Source organism: Ursus arctos, unplaced genomic scaffold, assembly GCF_023065955.2.
Source record: "Ursus arctos isolate Adak ecotype North America unplaced genomic scaffold, UrsArc2.0 scaffold_10, whole genome shotgun sequence".
Taxonomy (NCBI): domain Eukaryota; kingdom Metazoa; phylum Chordata; class Mammalia; order Carnivora; family Ursidae; genus Ursus; species Ursus arctos.
Window position 1 is genome coordinate 37,074,854 of NW_026622764.1, and position 17,298 is coordinate 37,092,151.

The 17,298-nt window shown below is 33.2% G+C and overlaps 1 pseudogene; it reads left to right on the top strand.

Moving 5' to 3' along the window:
* The first annotated feature begins 6,260 nt into the window (after positions 1-6,260).
* LOC113251115 (ATP synthase F(0) complex subunit C2, mitochondrial-like) lies at positions 6,261-11,679 on the top strand (annotated as a pseudogene).
* Positions 11,680-17,298: the final 5,619 nt, after the last annotated feature.

Sequence of the window (17,298 nt, forward strand, 5' to 3'; positions counted from 1 at the left end):
TTCTTTTGCCGAATCATACATTGTTCTATTTTTCTTAAAATCTTAAAATATTTGCAAGTAGTAAAAAAAAAATTCTGAGAGTACAGATGTATTTAAAATATAAAGTATTAATATCCTGTTCCAATTCTCCCCACTCCCTCCTCTGTTCCTTGTGAATTATTTTAAATAATTTGTAAATTATTTGCTAGTTTCATCCACAAGTTTAAATAACAGGCTTATGTTCTGTAAATTGATATGTCTATTACAGACCTTTAGGTCTATTTTCACCTCACTATATGTAACTCTCCTGTTTTATAAGTTATTACCTATCTCCACATACTGTTTTCAAGTCCTAAGAAAGCAGAAATGTATGTCCCTTTTTTTCACTGCTGTATTCTCAGTGGTAAAATAGTGCTTGTCACTTAGCTTTTGTTGAGTTAATAAATAATGAGTAAATAGATCAAAACTGCTCTCATATCAATCTTCAGACTTTTTACCCTCCATTTTTTATAGTGTAAGCATTTTTCTTATTCTTCCCTTAATTGAATTTTTAATTTTAATAATACACCTTAATTAAGTGCTTTACTTTATGAACTTTAAACTCCTGGCCTTCTAATGATGAAGAGTCTCAATTCTCAGTTCCCTACTATAGATTATGCTTCTCAAACAATACCATTTATATTCACAGTCTTCATTTTGATAGTTTCAGAATTTATATCATTATTTTAGATATAATCTGAGTTACACAGTAATAATTCCATTTGGTTATCCGAAAGTGAATGCAAGAGTAAAAAATTTATTTGCAAATGAGGTCTCACGGGTTGGAATATTGTTAAAATGTTGATCCTTTACACTTATTACTTTATTTAGAATTGTGTCTCTATTTCTCTTTTTTATTACTACTGCAAACACTTTGAGGCTGTCATTGTATTTTACCTGTATTAATTTAACAGGCAACTGATTTATATATCTTATACCATTCTCTGTGTACTCTGATCTATCTTATACTCTACTACCATTGTCACATCAGTTTTCACAATTCTTCTATTTGTCTTTAGTTACAAACTCCAGGTATGTCATATATGTCCAAACTCTAACTCTTGTTTAATATACCAGTGCTCTCATATACACACTATAAGCGCTAAAAGATTGAAGCTACATGGCATTCCGAAACATGCCACCATGCACCATGGTTCAATGACAATATTATTTCCAAGCATTTTGTCAGACTTCCATGACAACAAAACTTAAGGAAATTCCTTCATGGCATGACACAATAAAATCCATACATTCTAGAGCACTAGAGATTTGCCTTCACATTGAAGTCATGATCTATCTTGAAATGATTTTTGTATACAAAACAGCTAGAATTCTTTTTTTTCAATTAACAGATTATTAAGTCTATGTGCAAATTACCAATTTTACCTGCTACAGGTAAACACATAACCATGCATGCGCACGTGCACACACACACACACACACACACATCACACCGTTTACTCACAAACCATCTTAGCAGCATGTGTTCTCATACAGAGTGATGTGATGAAGTTCAGACATGCCTATATGTGAGTGAGGTTTGTACTGCAGAAGAGGACCCCTAAAATTATGAGGTTCATATCTTACATAGAGCAGCTGTCAGATCTGTATCTCTGCCTCTCTGGAGGGTAAAACAGAAAATTTTGCTCTATAAAATAGACAAATCATCCTTGGATAGGGAAAAAGATTTCTAGGTCTATTATGGAAATTATGCCAATGGATGAAGGGGAGATGAATCTTTAAATCTCTCCTGAGATGTTCATTATCTCTAAATTCCAAGGAATGCTTGTCATTCAGTATTAGACTGTGCTAAAATATGAAAATATTCATGAAGCATTGCTTCCCAACAATAGTTTTTCACAATATCAATTAGTGAATAGTCATCCTTTCCCCAGTATTCTGCAGAGTAAATTGGTTGTGTAGTGTATTTCCGTATGAGTATGGATCCGTTCTGGATTCCCTAGTCTATTCAATTGTTTTATTTCTATTTTCACATTAATAATTTAATGTCACATTGTCCACATTAATCCTGTAACATTTTACAAAATCTTCATGATGAATTACATTACCTGATAGGGCAAGTTCCTTGCTTCTGCTGCTGCTTTTTTGTTTGTTTTGTTTTTCAGGATTCTCCTAAATATTTTGATCCCTTACACCATGAATAGTTTTTTTTTCTTTTGGAATTTAATTGAAATTGAATTGAATCTATAAATCAGTATTAGAAGAACTAATGTTTTATAATGTTTAATAACCTTATTTATAAACATCACATGCTTTTTCATGGGTTTTCTTTAATATTAAAATACTCAAAATATACATAAATTGGTAAGTTAGACCAACATCTCAACTCTCTATCACCAATAAAGGGTATAAAAATCTTGAAGCTTATTCATTCAATGCAACCTATATAACAGTGAAAAATAATAAATTACAATTGCCTATGTGAACAAAGATTAATCTCAACAAATAATACTGAACAAGAAAGACAAATTTCTGAGAATAATAAAATTTTAGTATGAGTATGTCCCATGCCATATTGGGAATAAATTTGGTAAATCTATCGATCTTGGTTTCAGGTTAGTTGTTGACCTAGTATCTCTTTTAAGTAGTCCTCAAGTAAGAGGACTTGACAACACCATACTTCATCATAGACTCATCTGGCAATTGAGGGGACTATTTGTGATAACTTGGTGCCTTGCTCCAGAAGAGAAACCACCTTTTCATATCTTCATGATAAGAAGTAATTTTGCAATGTGGAACAAGATGCCCACTGAAATTAAGCTTCTGACTTCCCACAGAGACTGGGATCTCCCTTGATGTTTGCATTTCAATGAGATGACTCCCAGATTCTTGAGAAAGACATTGCTGGGACATAAAAAGTGACAAAAGGCCAGCTAAAAAAGGACCTCTCTAGTCTTCAAAAGAAAGTACATACATTTCAAAGAGATGGGAAAGTGCTTACAATTACATGTTATTTAAGGAAATTGCTCAAAGATAAAGGAGGAGAGGGAAATCTCTCCCTTCTTTTCTTTTTTTCTCCCTTCTTTTCAACAGATAATATTACACCCCTTATTTTTAATTTGTATTTGTCCTTTCAGATCAAATGCAAGATGCCTATTTAAGTTTGAATTTCGCATAAATATTTTTAGTATACTCATTTTTTTAAAAAGCATTATGTCTCAAAGTACATGTGAACAAACTTCGTAAATCTGTCGATCCTCACTCCAGGATAATTGTTGACATAGTACAGAGGGGAAAAATCCTACCAAAACAGTAGTCCAAGCTAACAATCAGGCAGAAGATCCCACAGCCAAATCTAGAAAAGTATAGAGTTTCAGACAAAAAGAACAGAGACGTTTTCTTCCCTATTCAAGCTTCATTTGCGAAAGCTCTGGTACATAATAATTCTTAAGAGGAGAAGGTAGGTAAAGGGAGCTAGGATCTGGATGAGACTCCAAGATGCTCCACACGAAGAACCTTATGAAAATAGTATAAATAAATGTAAACATCTTTTTAGATGGAGATCTTAATAAGTTAAGAGGGGGACTTTATCCCAACAAAAACAAAAAAGGCACTTAATCAATTAGTACAAAATAATTTTAAGTGTACATGCCTATTTTGTATATTGCGGCCATTTAAATCCAACTAGAATACTTAAGATGAAGATCATTATCTCTGTGAAGATGTAAGAGTGATAAATTATTAACAGCCCATTCCAGGCTCAACACAGTTTACACTTGTGCTTTGATATGCAGCTAGACATGCTGTTTGCAGACCCTAATCACTTAAACTCACAATTATTCTTAAGACTTTGCTCAAAAACACTTATTTCATTTGTAATTATAATGCTTTACCTCAACAATCTTAGCAACTGCTATTATTTTCTAAAGTTAAAATTCCCTGTTGCTTACACCCATCTTATGAGTATTCAATATAAAGTCTTGTGAATAGTTTTCTTGTACAGCCTTCTCTGTAATCTTGCTTCTTAGATTCATATTATTCAGTTGCTGAGAAAATTGAGTGTTGACACTTTTGAGATTTGCATGCACTTTCATTTTTTAAAAAAGTATTATCATACATTTTGTTGATTAACAAATAAAAACTCAGGGCCATCTTATTCTCTTCAATAGACCATAAAAAGTAAATAATGGGGCCATCACCACATCTCCCAAAGGAAAAGATGCAGAAATCTCAGTAGGATAATAGTTGAATTAAACTGCCATAAAAAGAAAAAAATGGTATATAAATCATCAAATCATATTTCTCAGTTAAGCTTATACACATTCAATACACATATCTAAATCTGGCCAGGAATGCTACAGTTGGTTGGAATGTTTCCATGCCTCAACAACCTACATATTAAATTGATTGATCACTTAAACCATCTCCTGCTTCCTTTGATCTCCCATCATTTGCTATAGTGTCTGATGACTGACATCACCAGCAGTGGTACATCTTCTAGACAGAGTGCTAGCCCAGAGAAATAGGGAAAAGAACAAAAACGTGTCTGTCAAATATACATGATCAAAAAAATGATATTTTACAGGCATATTATCACTGTCAGCTAAATGAAGAGGTAAGTGAAATAAATGGGATCTGAAATTAGAGATGAAAAGAGATTCTACAACTTAAATTTTCAAAGACAGAACAATGCTGAGGGTAAAATTATTTATGAATGCCACATTGCTTTACAGTCCAAAGCATAGAAACAATTTTCAGATAATTCATACCTTTATTCTTCTATAATATTTATGCAGTTTGGGAGCTGAGTGGTTTGCTGTTTGTGATTTAACACTTTTGCTTTTTTTCCCTTTGAATGTAAAACAACAAACAAAAGCTACCATAAGATCAGAGCATTTTTGGATCAGCATATCTGAATATGCCTATCAATCAGTCATATTTTCTTATCAGTTACACCAATTGTTTTCCACTGTATATGAACAGAAATAAATTACACCATCTGGATTTCTCTGAACAGAATACACTTAAAGAGTAGTTTAAATTGTAGTTTATAGCTTAATGCTCTCCATAGCAATGATCTGTAATAGCATCCTACTGCTCTTTTTAATTGCAACTGTGACAGGGAAAGATTAAGCATCATTATCAAAGTACAGAATAAATAGGTCAGTCTCTTATCCATGGGTCCTTACACCATGATGCCATTTACCATTCCTGCTATCTTGTCCTAAAACCCTCAGCCTCAGCCTTTATTGAAGAGCCCTATGCCCAAAGATCTCAATTAAAAAAGAAAAAAATCTAAAGAAAACATTGTACTTCTTAAATCATTTTGTAGAAAAAAATAGTTCTATATTTTCTATTACTGTTTAATTTATGAAATCCGACACCTGAAAGCCATTGTTTCTATTTGCACTGGAGTGACAAGCACTATGACCCAACAGGTCTTTGCCCCTCCAATTTTTAAGATTAAACTGAATTGTAATGACAAGTTATTTGTGCAGAAACACTTAGACTAATGAAAGAAGCTTGTATTAAACCTTGGATTTTCAGAGTGCAATTCCTAAGGGAGTTGTTGCCAAGCTTTTATCCCCAGTGCCTTCCCTCTGACTAACTCTTCTGGCTACTCAGCTTTTCTTGTGTCAAATGCATGAGTTTCCTCCACTTCTCTCTGCCCTTCAGGAGTCCTCATCACCTTAATTGTGGTGAGTTATTTGAAACACCCTACTCAGAAAACTTGCCTTCTCTCTTCTTCTGTTGTTTTCATGCTAAATCCCAACCTGGGTTCAGAAAATTTAAAGTAATCTGATTAAAACCCAGTGAAACTAAACACAAGGGAGAGAACAGAATATAAAAGAAGTCAGATAACCTAAAGGAGATCAATTTCCATCTGTTTTTAAGCTTGTTACTAATGTGGGGCCTGCCTTCTCCCCCATGAATGCACGTCTGGGATTTGCGGCACTAGGCCAGCAGGAATGTTTCTCTTTGATATGTTTTGTCTTTGGGCACCTTGGTTCCACATTTGGAACACCTCAAAACTTCAGTAGCTGCCGTATTGCTTCTTTTAATTCCCTTCAGTTTTCCTGGACCTCCTGGAATACTTACTTGTTCCTTATTCCTTGTTGAAGTACAATGCTGTCCTGGGGGGAGTAGGGGGGGAAATCCTTGTTAAAAAACAAAATTCAATTGAGTAAATTTTAAAGATTTTATTGGCTTTATTCAGTGATTCATGAGTCAGGCAGCATCCCATCTAGCAGATAGAAAGGAGCTCCAAAAAGCTGTACAAAATGAAAGGCTTTTATAGGCAGAAGGAGGTGAGACAAAGAAGTTACTAAGAGAGTAAATTGTCTCAAGCAGAGTTACCTTTCTCTGGAAGATCCCAAGTGTCTTATCAGGCACATTACCTCACTAGTGCTGATCAGGAAATTCTAGACTGACTAGTTATTTTACATTTCTGATAGAGGCTGACACTGAAATTTGGTTAAGTAATAAGTCTCAGTTTGGTGATGTGGGCTTAGCACAAGTGACTCCATTTTGAGTTTGTTGTCTCTCTCTCTTTTTTTTAAATCCCCTTATCATACTTAGAATATAATTCTCAATTTAACTACTAAAAGTTCGCAAATCTGTTTCGATTAAATCATTTGCATTTTCCACTTTACACTTGTTCTGATTTCTCCCATGAAAGATCAGTCATGTAATTAATCTGCCTGTGAACAAAAAACATTTTCCCCATTTTTTCTCCCACCTCCTTAATATCTAACATGTAATTTTTCCTCAGTCTTAAAAAAATTATCTTCCTTCTCACATATTCAATTTAAAAACAAAAATCATTAACACATTATAAATATGAAGGATATGGCAACAAAGAAGTAATTGTTGGAAGAAAATGGATAAAGGTCTTACAAAGAAGATGTTAAGTCACACAGTTATACAATTTGTAAGTATATCTGAATGAAGTATAGTGCTTTGGGTCACATTAAACAGGGTTGAATTATGAAAGATGCCCAATGATTTCATCAAACATGTTTTTCTTTCTTTTAAATTGTGTTTATTTAATTTTGTGTTGTTTATATAGGATGGGTCCTGGGAGCACTGAATCATAACAAACTCCATAAATCACACCTACAAAAACCACTAATCCAAGATCCTACAGAATAAGTCTCAGAGAAGCAGAATCTAAGTTGAAGAGCTCTGTTCTTGTTTATTTATTTTGAAAGTAGTTCAAATATGTTTACTAAAGAACATTAAGGACAATTCTTTTAATCAAGTAAAGTTACATGTAGGATTCCCTATGTACAGCTGAAAAGGGTGTTATGAAAGATTGATTTAAAATGCTTTACCAAGTTTGAACAAAACTTGACTCAAAGATAGTATTTATTAGATTAGGATTGGTAGTTTGCATTTTATTACATTATTTGCTTATTTAAAAAATTATTTGTGTTAGTAAGATGGTAATCCATTATAGAATTGGTCCCATAACAGAGTAACAAATATAAGCATGAATATCAATGAGATAAGCAAAGACCTTTTTTTTTAAGGTTGATAAAGTGCTATTAACAATTTTCCATAGAGCTTCACCCTAGATGCCTTACACATTATTTGATAGTTAAAATATTAGTTCTTTGATTTCTGGGAAAGTCTATTAGATAGCCTTTCTTCTACTTTGATTGGCAATCATTCACTGCCAATTTAATTTGAAAATAAATTCTTATACATGTCAATTGCAATAATTTTTGAGGGCAGAACTCATAAAAATTGAGAAAAATAATTTTAGAGAGAAAAGCACTACACCCCTTGGGCCTACTAGAAATGCTTCTCAATTTTGCTACTACAAAGAAAATTCCAACTCACACTCAATAGAAGTTAGTCTGGAAGTCTCCCTTCATTGTAACAGATAGCATTCAATTTGATTATTTCTAAGCAAAATATCAGTTTGTCTCCCAGAATGCTGACAACATGGAAAGCATACAAGGCCAAGCATTTATGAATTGAACACACAATATAAAGTGGAATGAAAGTGCTCAAAGGTGTTCATCTGGAACTACCATCACCTGACCCAGCAAAAGCACTAGATGAGATTTTCCTGTGCTTCCTTATGATATTTAGGAGTATATATAAGCAGAGCGGGCCATATTTATAGGCTTGAAAGCAAAGGGCTAGACATGCTTAAGGTTTATGGAGATGCCTTGCTAACTATGCAGTCATCTAATAATTGGCCAAAGTCTGGGCTAAGTATTCACTCTTACCAAGGTGACCAACCTCCTGGGAGCAAAGACAAAGAAGCGAAGAATTACTTGGCTTGACTAATGGAAAAAATACTCTGTGCATACGAGTCAACTTTCATTTCTACGTGCCATACACAGTGTTAATGCGGCTTAAGTCTACCCATGATAAAGCTAGGCAGAATACCTTGTCGTGGCCCTCACATTCACCGTGTTCACCTTTCAAGAATAGGCAACCTGTGGATTAACACTTTTAAATCTTTGCTTTTATTTTGCTCTAGTTTTCTCTCTCCTCTCAACGTAAAATATTCCCTTTATCAAATATAAATATGTATATAGCAGAATATATTACAAATACTTGAACTGCTATGAATGGTCAGTTCGGATATATCTATCTCTACCCATATCTATCTATCTATCTATCTATCTATCTATCTATCTATCTATCAATCTAGATTTATTGTAAGATGATTTTGTTTCCTTTGAATATCTTAATAGCCAATCTGGAAATATCTCTAATCTAATCTACTTTACTTATGTCTATATTTTAATAAGTCCAGAATATATCATTGTGATATTTTGCTGAACTAGGAGCTCAGGTGGCATGACAAAAGCAAGGGATAATAGAAAGAGACAATGCTGATGCTTAATTCAATCACTTGTTTATTTTCTTCTTCTTCTTCTTAACATGCCTAATGATTTAAAACTAAAGAATTTAAGTAACAAAGTCATATATCAATGAAAAACACAAATTACTAAATAAAAGATGCCAAAAAGACATGAAAATCAATTTATTGCACACCAGTCTATTTTTTCAAAGATCCATAATTTGAAGGCAAACGTAGTATAACTAATCGCCCACACATCAGTTTTGTTTTCCATTAGTTCAGTAATATACTGAAAAATATAAATACAAAAATCACCCTGAAAGTAAATTAACTTTTATAAGAATAGTGCTTTAAGATTCTAGTCTTCCTTCCATAGATAAGGTATAATTTTACCTTAAGTGATTAGATTTTATTTGGATCATGACACTCTATTATATGAATTTACTCCTCTAATCTGTCAAAATCATTGCTCTGAAGTTGAAAATATTCACATTGATACAACTGCCTTAGGCTTTTGTGCAGCAATACTTAGTTTTTCTGAATAGACAGTAGTTTATTAAGTTGGGTAACATAATATCAAATATAGAAAATGGCATAAATCATTAATAATATAACAACCCAAGAGTACCTAATTAGTTCATAGGCATCATATTATTGTTTTTTATGAATATAGTTATGATAAACATGTCACATTAGCATCTTAAGATTATTTATATTTTTATTTCCTCCCTATCATTATAAATCAATATTGATTAACTACAGTATGACTAGATTCATGGACTGGTTATATTTAAGAATTAAAATTATTTTGATCACTTAAGAAGCAGATTCCTTATTTACTTTTCAAGATTATTTTTCTTGTTATTGTTAAATAAAATTGCTTACCAATCTACAGTATGATTAACAACATAAGTTAATTATTTTTAAAATTCAAGATTTTCTGATTATTCATGATATAATTGGGTTATTTATTTATACCTTTTAAAGTTATAGTAATATAAACCTGGGAATGTTCATATCATCCTTCTTTTAGTCATGACAAATACAATAATATAGTGCATGTTGAACATATAATCTCTAAATAGTGAAGTTCTACATGAATCTAAAAATTTAGTTATGAAAACATTCTACTCATTGTTCCATTGAATAACCAAGGATCATATATAATGCAACAGTGCAATTGCTAAGAGCAGGATTAATCAAATTAAAGTTTAAGAATATTGACTGTCAATTTGTTTTAACACTTTTATTATAGAAAAGGTCTTCAATTTGGTAACTCTACTTTAAAATGAAAACAAACTGATGCCTTGCTATATGTTTAAATTAAGATTGCTATTTTGGTCTTGACACATCCAAAATAAGAACATTATTCAACACGAGCACAGCTTGCCTGCATATCAGCTAGAACTATTGGAGCTTAGTGTCAGAGACATTGAACACAATTACTTGGTGAGTGGAAAGGTGGTTGGTTGTTTTTCATTGACTTGAAAGGGCATATGCAATAATTAAAATTGTATTTTAAAAACTGACTTCGCTCTCTTGAACCTGGCTTGAGAAAATGATGACTAAAGCAGTCTTCAATGGAATTGCATTTGGACAACCTCAGCTAGATCTTAGAAAAAGTTCCTCTGTTCCTTTGTATTTGACAAGCATTTGACAATTGAACTGAAGATACTTTTCTATTATACATAGGTGTTTTTATTCACGTTTGCAGAAGATGATGAATGCAAAGCAGAAGTAATAATTTCATTTTTTGGCCTTTTGGCTAAGATCAAGTGCAAAGCAGAAGTAATATCGCTTGCTAAATTTCAAATGTTTTGTTAGAATTTACCCAATTCTTCTGTTTTTTTTTAGAAATATAAAAGAGAAGTCAGGCTGCTCCACACTACCCTACCATCACCATTGCCATTTGTATATTAATGAATCAAATGCAGCATTTTGTTTCTAGGTTTTAAAACCTGAGAGTAATAATGTACAATTTAAGATTATTTAATTGAGAAAGCTTTTGCTCAATAATTTCTAAATAGTCTATGTAAAGTTCTCTCCATTCATGGAGACTTTAAAAATGGTCAGTAAAATTAACTGTCAGTCAACTCTGGTCATCACCACTGATAGTTTAGAACAGACACCACAGGGAGCATTTCATACTGTGGAAAAAATCAGAATGCACGACCATACAGTTACAACATCAGAAAGGTCTCTACATCTTTAGGTAATTTCAAAAAATTGAATATTTCTAAACCTGTCATATATAACAAGAGTTCCCTGAAAGCCTAATGATCTGTTAATATCAAAAGCTTCCAAGGCTGTAAAGGTACTTTTTAAGGTGCCTGCCCTGTGATAGCCAGGAGTTGCTCCTTATTGTCAGATTAATGTGTATCAGAAAAACTACTTTGGCTGTCTTCTTTGCACTAGGAGCAGCTCTCCTGCCACAGCTCCTCATCCCCTAAAAATATATGCCTGTGCAAAGTACTTCTCCACCCCTTCCATGTCAGGAGCACCTCTCAGCAGTTGAGCTGATCACTGTCTGATGTGGTGCTAAAACCACTAAAGACACTAACAGATGAGAGCCTCAGCAGCTTGGCAGCCCCATGTCCCCTGACCTCACTTACTCTTAGACGCAGCTTCTGAACCAGTGTTATTTCAAAGGACAGTGACATAGCAACTAAGTTCATTGGGGCTGGGGCTGCCATGGTAGGGGTGGCCGGCTCTGGGGCTGGAATTGGGACTGTGTTTGGGAGCCTCGTCATTGGTTATGCTGGGAGCCCTTCTCTGAAGCAATAGCTCTTCTCCTAAGCCATTCTGAACTTTGACCTCTAGGAGGCCATGGGCTATTTTGCCTGATGGTGACCTTTCTCATCCTCTTCACCATGTGAAGGAGCTGTCTCCACCTCCAATGCCTTTCTCTCATGTCTCATTTTCCCTGTATGTTCCTTTTATCTAAACCTCCCCAGGGAGCTTGGGGAAAGTGGTTGGCTCAGTTTGACGAGAGGAATACAAATAATACTGTATTAATAAGAAAAAAGAGAAAAACTACTTTGATTTTTCTGACACATAGAAGTTATGAAGCAAACCATAAAGGGCTCTTAACCATAGAGAACAAAAGGGAGGGTTGATGGAAGGAGGTGGGTGGGGCATGGGCTAAATGGGCATGAAGGAGGACACTTGTGTTGAGCACTGGGTATTATATGTAAATGATGAATCACTAAGTTCTACCCCTGAAACCAATTTTACCATATATGCTAACTAACATGAATCTAGATAAAAACCTGAAGTTAAAAAAAAAAGTTATGGACTCTAAAACCTGAAATCAGAAAGGAGACAAAACTTATTAAGAAGTTATATTATTTCATATCAAAGTCATCTTAGTTCTTTTTTCACCAGTAAGATTTCAGGAGTGTCCATGCAATGTAGTTATTGTAAAAATGAAATTTAGGAGCTATGTGCTCATTAATAAATGCACAGAGAAGCAGAAAAACAGACACCATTTTTTAGCATGGGTGCTTACTGACAGATGGGTCATGCAATAGTGCAAAGCCTAAGAACAGTGAAGGACAGAGATTATGCCTGATTGTTCAGATTCTATCTTACTTTTCCTGTAGTGAATCTCTCCCTGTCCTCTTTCCTTTCAGTTACCTGATAAACCTCCTAAAATCCTTTACATTTAAAGTTAAGTATTTGTTCATATTAAAACATTTCCAGATGCCCCCAGCTCAATGGAAACATTGCCATCAACATCCCAGGCCTGCAAAGAGTAGACATCACAGAGCCTTAAAAGGATATTGGAACACTTCTTCTCAAGACATTTCAAACATTTTCAAAATAGTGACCTTTAAGTCTTCCCATGGGACATACCATTCATGATAAATTTACATCAAGATGGCTATCTCCCTAGATGTCGGAATTCCTTCTTCAGTAGACTAAGCAAATTCTGGCAACGAATCTCATAATGTAGGCCAGTGTTGAGACCAGATTTCAGTCAAGCAACCAAGAAAAATATTAAAGCCCCTCTAAGTTGCTTGAGTTAACCGTAGAATCAGAATCTCTAGTGCATGCTCTACAAAATTTGTAGATACAAATTGTACTTGATGTAATGTTATGTTTGTCTTACTTGATCAAGTACCCTTTAAGGTCCATCGTCATAAATAATGCTTGGGTTTCTGATCATGCAAAATTAGCAAAAATTTGTAAATCCTTTAGTGTATAAGCTATCTTCTTCTGGTTCTTTATATTTGTTACCAAGGCGCATTTGTAGATCTCCTCTAGTAATGGATATAAAGAGGAAGGGGAGTAGGGTGTGGAGACTGAAGAATAAATATACCTTATAAAGCAACTGCCTAAAATAATATTATCACAGAAGTTTTAAGCAGAGTATAGCTAGTATGTTGCCAAGAGTAGGAGGGACTGCTTCTACTAGTTAGAAAGGCTTGAAGGTTTTGAAAGATTCTTGAGTCAGTGAATCTGCCTAAATGTCTTCAATTCCTATATGCAGGTCTTCAATTCTTACCAAATAATATTTCACATAAGTCACTGGGTGAGTCTCTGAACTCTACTTCTGTTGCAGGATTATATTTTGATCTTATTTAGTGTCGTCACAGAAACTAACTTGTTTTCTAATCAGATCTTGATCTGAGAGTTTAACAATCTGACATCATGGTATTATTTTTCAGTAAACTCTCCAGTAGAGTCAGAAGTAGTCAACACATCCCATCATTCCTATAGGCCTCACCCACAAATACAAACAGTTAAGTGCAATCTTGCCTTCACTAATCACTTCATCTTAGGCAACAGGTAATAGCTTAAGTAAGCATTTGCCTTTGCATGCTCTGAATCACCTGTGTCTCATTTTCCCATTTTCTGAACTCAACATTTGCAATCAGGTTGAATAACCATTTTCAAATTTGTAGGTTTAGTGTTCTATGCCCTGGGGACACCCCTTGTAGTACATGTACTAGTTGATGTCCTGTTATTAGAAGAGACACTATTCTGGATATTTCAAATAGAAAGAAATTTGGTGAAAATGTTGTTGTCTACAAGGATGGTCTAAAGAAGCAAAATAGTATTAGCAGTTACTCCTTTTTCTTAGAGAACTGCTTCTCCAAAGGAAGCCAGATGAATCATCCCTATATCATCATCTAAGATGGTGTGATCTGAATAGTTTCTTTTTCAAAAATGATTTTCTTCATAGAAATTACATATAACATATATGTATGAAGATGTTTTGCAAACTGTTAAGCAGAAAAAAAATGCTATGCTGCATGATTATAGCACAGTACTAGAAGCTTCTCAAATTCTTTTGAAAATTACAATTAATTCCTGTTTTGAAACAGTGTGGATGCAATCATTGCAGAAGGAAGACATTGCTTTTCTAGAAAACATTTTTTTTAATTACATATACACTGGCATTGCATTAGAAAGGGAAGATTGAGTAAAATCACTATGCAAAAGTAATTGTTTTTAAAATTAAGTGGTAGAAAAAAGCTAAACAAAATATCATATATTTTCCTGTCATGCAAGACAATTTAGTCCCTAAATGTCATTGCTGACAATAAAAGCACTTTTAAGGTTAGTAGACAGCTCTGCTTTCATAAAAACATGGGTAAATTTTGAAGAAAAAAAAAGGAATCTGCAGAATTCCCTGCAAAACTAAAAGTATTGGTATCCAAACTTCTATGAAATGTTTAATGTCAAGAAGCACTACAAATAGATAAATATAGGTTTCCCAATAATGTCAAAGTACCACTATTCACAATTTTAATTTACTATGACATGTTCCAGTAAGTACGACCACTATGATTTGGGGAGTAATATCTGTCCAATAGTTATCTCACTTCTATTTATTAAATGTTTGCCTTATTTGGGTTTTTATTACACGTGTGTGTGTATTTTTCCATATTATTCTCTACTCTATTGTTATCCTAGTCTTTCCTGTTACCTTCTTTTTCTATTTCCACTAGATTATTTTTTAAACATTCTCTTTATAATGCTTTTAACTCATTTTATTTCTATATAGATAAGGGATTTGACAAAAATGTATGGAATGATCAAATTTAGTAAGATAGCTTTAGCTGCCATGAGTGATGCGAAGACGTGTGAATTCTCTCCCCTCCCTCCATAAAGACATGCAATGTAGAAGGGGAATGAGATGAATAAAACAATTACTGTAATGCAGATTTGAATAAGGCAATTGTCTTAAGGCTAAAAAGGAAAGATATTTTTTAAATGTTTTGGCTCAACCTTTTCCTAACCAACAGGGGAATTCTTAGTAAAATGCTCTTAGTAGATACTTTGTCTCAATATTGCATAGAACACTCCAAGTTCATTGATTGTACTCATTTAAAAATCTCTCACTATATGATACTGAAAGCTGCCTCCTTGTTTTTTCTTATGATGGATAGATACTGTGGGCAAAGGTTTTTAAAGAGGGAACAGCAATAATCAACCACAAAGGCTGAGAAACACAAGGATTCTTTGGTAACTGAAAAATTCAGTTAAACAGAAGTAAATGTAGTATAGAGACAAAGAAATGTAGTGATAATGATATGTATCAGGAACTTCAGAATTTTAACTACTTTTTAGCAGACAATACATCTAATGAGGAGAGAAACAAACAAACAAAAAAAGTGAGTACACTGGTAATAGATAAATCATCTAACTTCATAGTTTGCAAATTGTCAGGGAATCACACTTATTAGCTGTGCTTCATTGAAAAAAAAAATCACTTGTTCTCTGTGTCTCAATTTTCTTACTTGTAATATAAGATGGGTTTTTTAATTTACTTTTATTTCTCTAAAAAATGTTGAATATCTATCTAAACAAGAGCTTTTAAGAATTAAATGACATGTTATATTTGAAAGTACATGAACTATTTTATTATACAATTTTAAATTGTCATTCTGTATACATGATTCATAAGGTATTACCACTGAAAAGTGATTATAAAACTTGTACATTTTACTGAGGAGGCAATCAAAAATACTTGTTGCTTTGACTTCAGTGAATGATTTCTCTGCTGTTACAAACAAACTGTATTCTGTAATATATTAATTGGGAGTACAAAATGCAAGTACTATAAAGCAACCTACCATTTATGGTTAGAATTGATTAACATTTATGAGTATATTTTTCAGCTCTTAGCTATGTCCATAATACAAAATTTTAAATATTTTTTAAAGAATTGTAAAGAATTTTTTAAATGTTGGAAAAGTGGCCAAAATGTAGAAGTTCTTTGATTTAAAAAAAAAAATGTAGAAGTTCTTTGATTTAAAAAAAAAAGACCTCAAAGGCATCATCAGTTATTCTTATTGTTTTGATTTTTTTTTCTTTTTTGTGCCAAAAAAGAGAAATCTTAGGAGTAAATAACAAGAGTTTATATATACAAATCACTTTGATATTAGTCTTTAGTACTTAGACAAAGTAGAGGAAATTGGTTAAAATGCACACAAAAGTATTTAGATTAGGTAAAATAAGATAAAAGGGACTTTGAAAGTATGATCTCTAGGTAAGGACTGAAGTACACATAACAAAATCTGAAAGCGGAATATTTGGCTACTATTTTTGCCTCTGATCAACAGAATTTTAAGCTAAGGAACATAGAGAAATAGACTCAGACAAAATTAAACATGTGAGTGGGGAACAGGAATAGGAAAGAAATGAGGGGCATCTGGGTAGCTCAGTCAATTAAGTGTCCGACTCTTGATTTCAGCTTAGGTCATGATCTCAGGGTTGTGAGATCCAGCCCCATATCAGGCCCTTAAGATTCTCCCTCTGCCTCTCCCCACCCCCTCAAAATGAATAAATAAATACATGAATAAATTTAGAAAAGAAATGAAGATTGTGACTGTAATTTTTTTATGAAAAAACAGGAAAAAGGTAAAATTTTTTATATTCCAGATGCCAGTATTTCTTTGTATGGGGATTTTAACAAAAGAAATATTACAATGACTTCATGGAAAATAAAAATTGTTAACATTTATTGAAGTCATCTGACATACCACACACTTCACACATCTATAATTATATGAATAGTATATACTTATGTACACATATATGCATATATATACAGAAACACACACATTAGAGTTCATTAACTTAACGTTCACACCTAGGTAAGAGCTGATGCCAAAACTAATGGGTCCATCCACTAGGTAAGTCTTGCAAATGATTCTACTGTGGAATTCATAACAGAAATATGATAATAGAAAATGAATTTTCTCCCAAGAATAACTCATCCATTATTTGGAGTGAGGGCATAGAAATAAAAAATGATAGATAGATAGATAGATAGATAGATAGATAGATAGATACAAACATACATACGTACACACTTAGATACATACATAGATGATAGAGAAATCCACAGACATAATGCATTCTAAAAGTTATTTCAAAGGAAAGAAGGAAAAGGGTAGTTAAGAATTGTAGAACTATTAACATGTGACCACAATACAGTGTGCTTAGGTAGGCAGTGTGTGCCTTTTTACCACAGTTAAAAA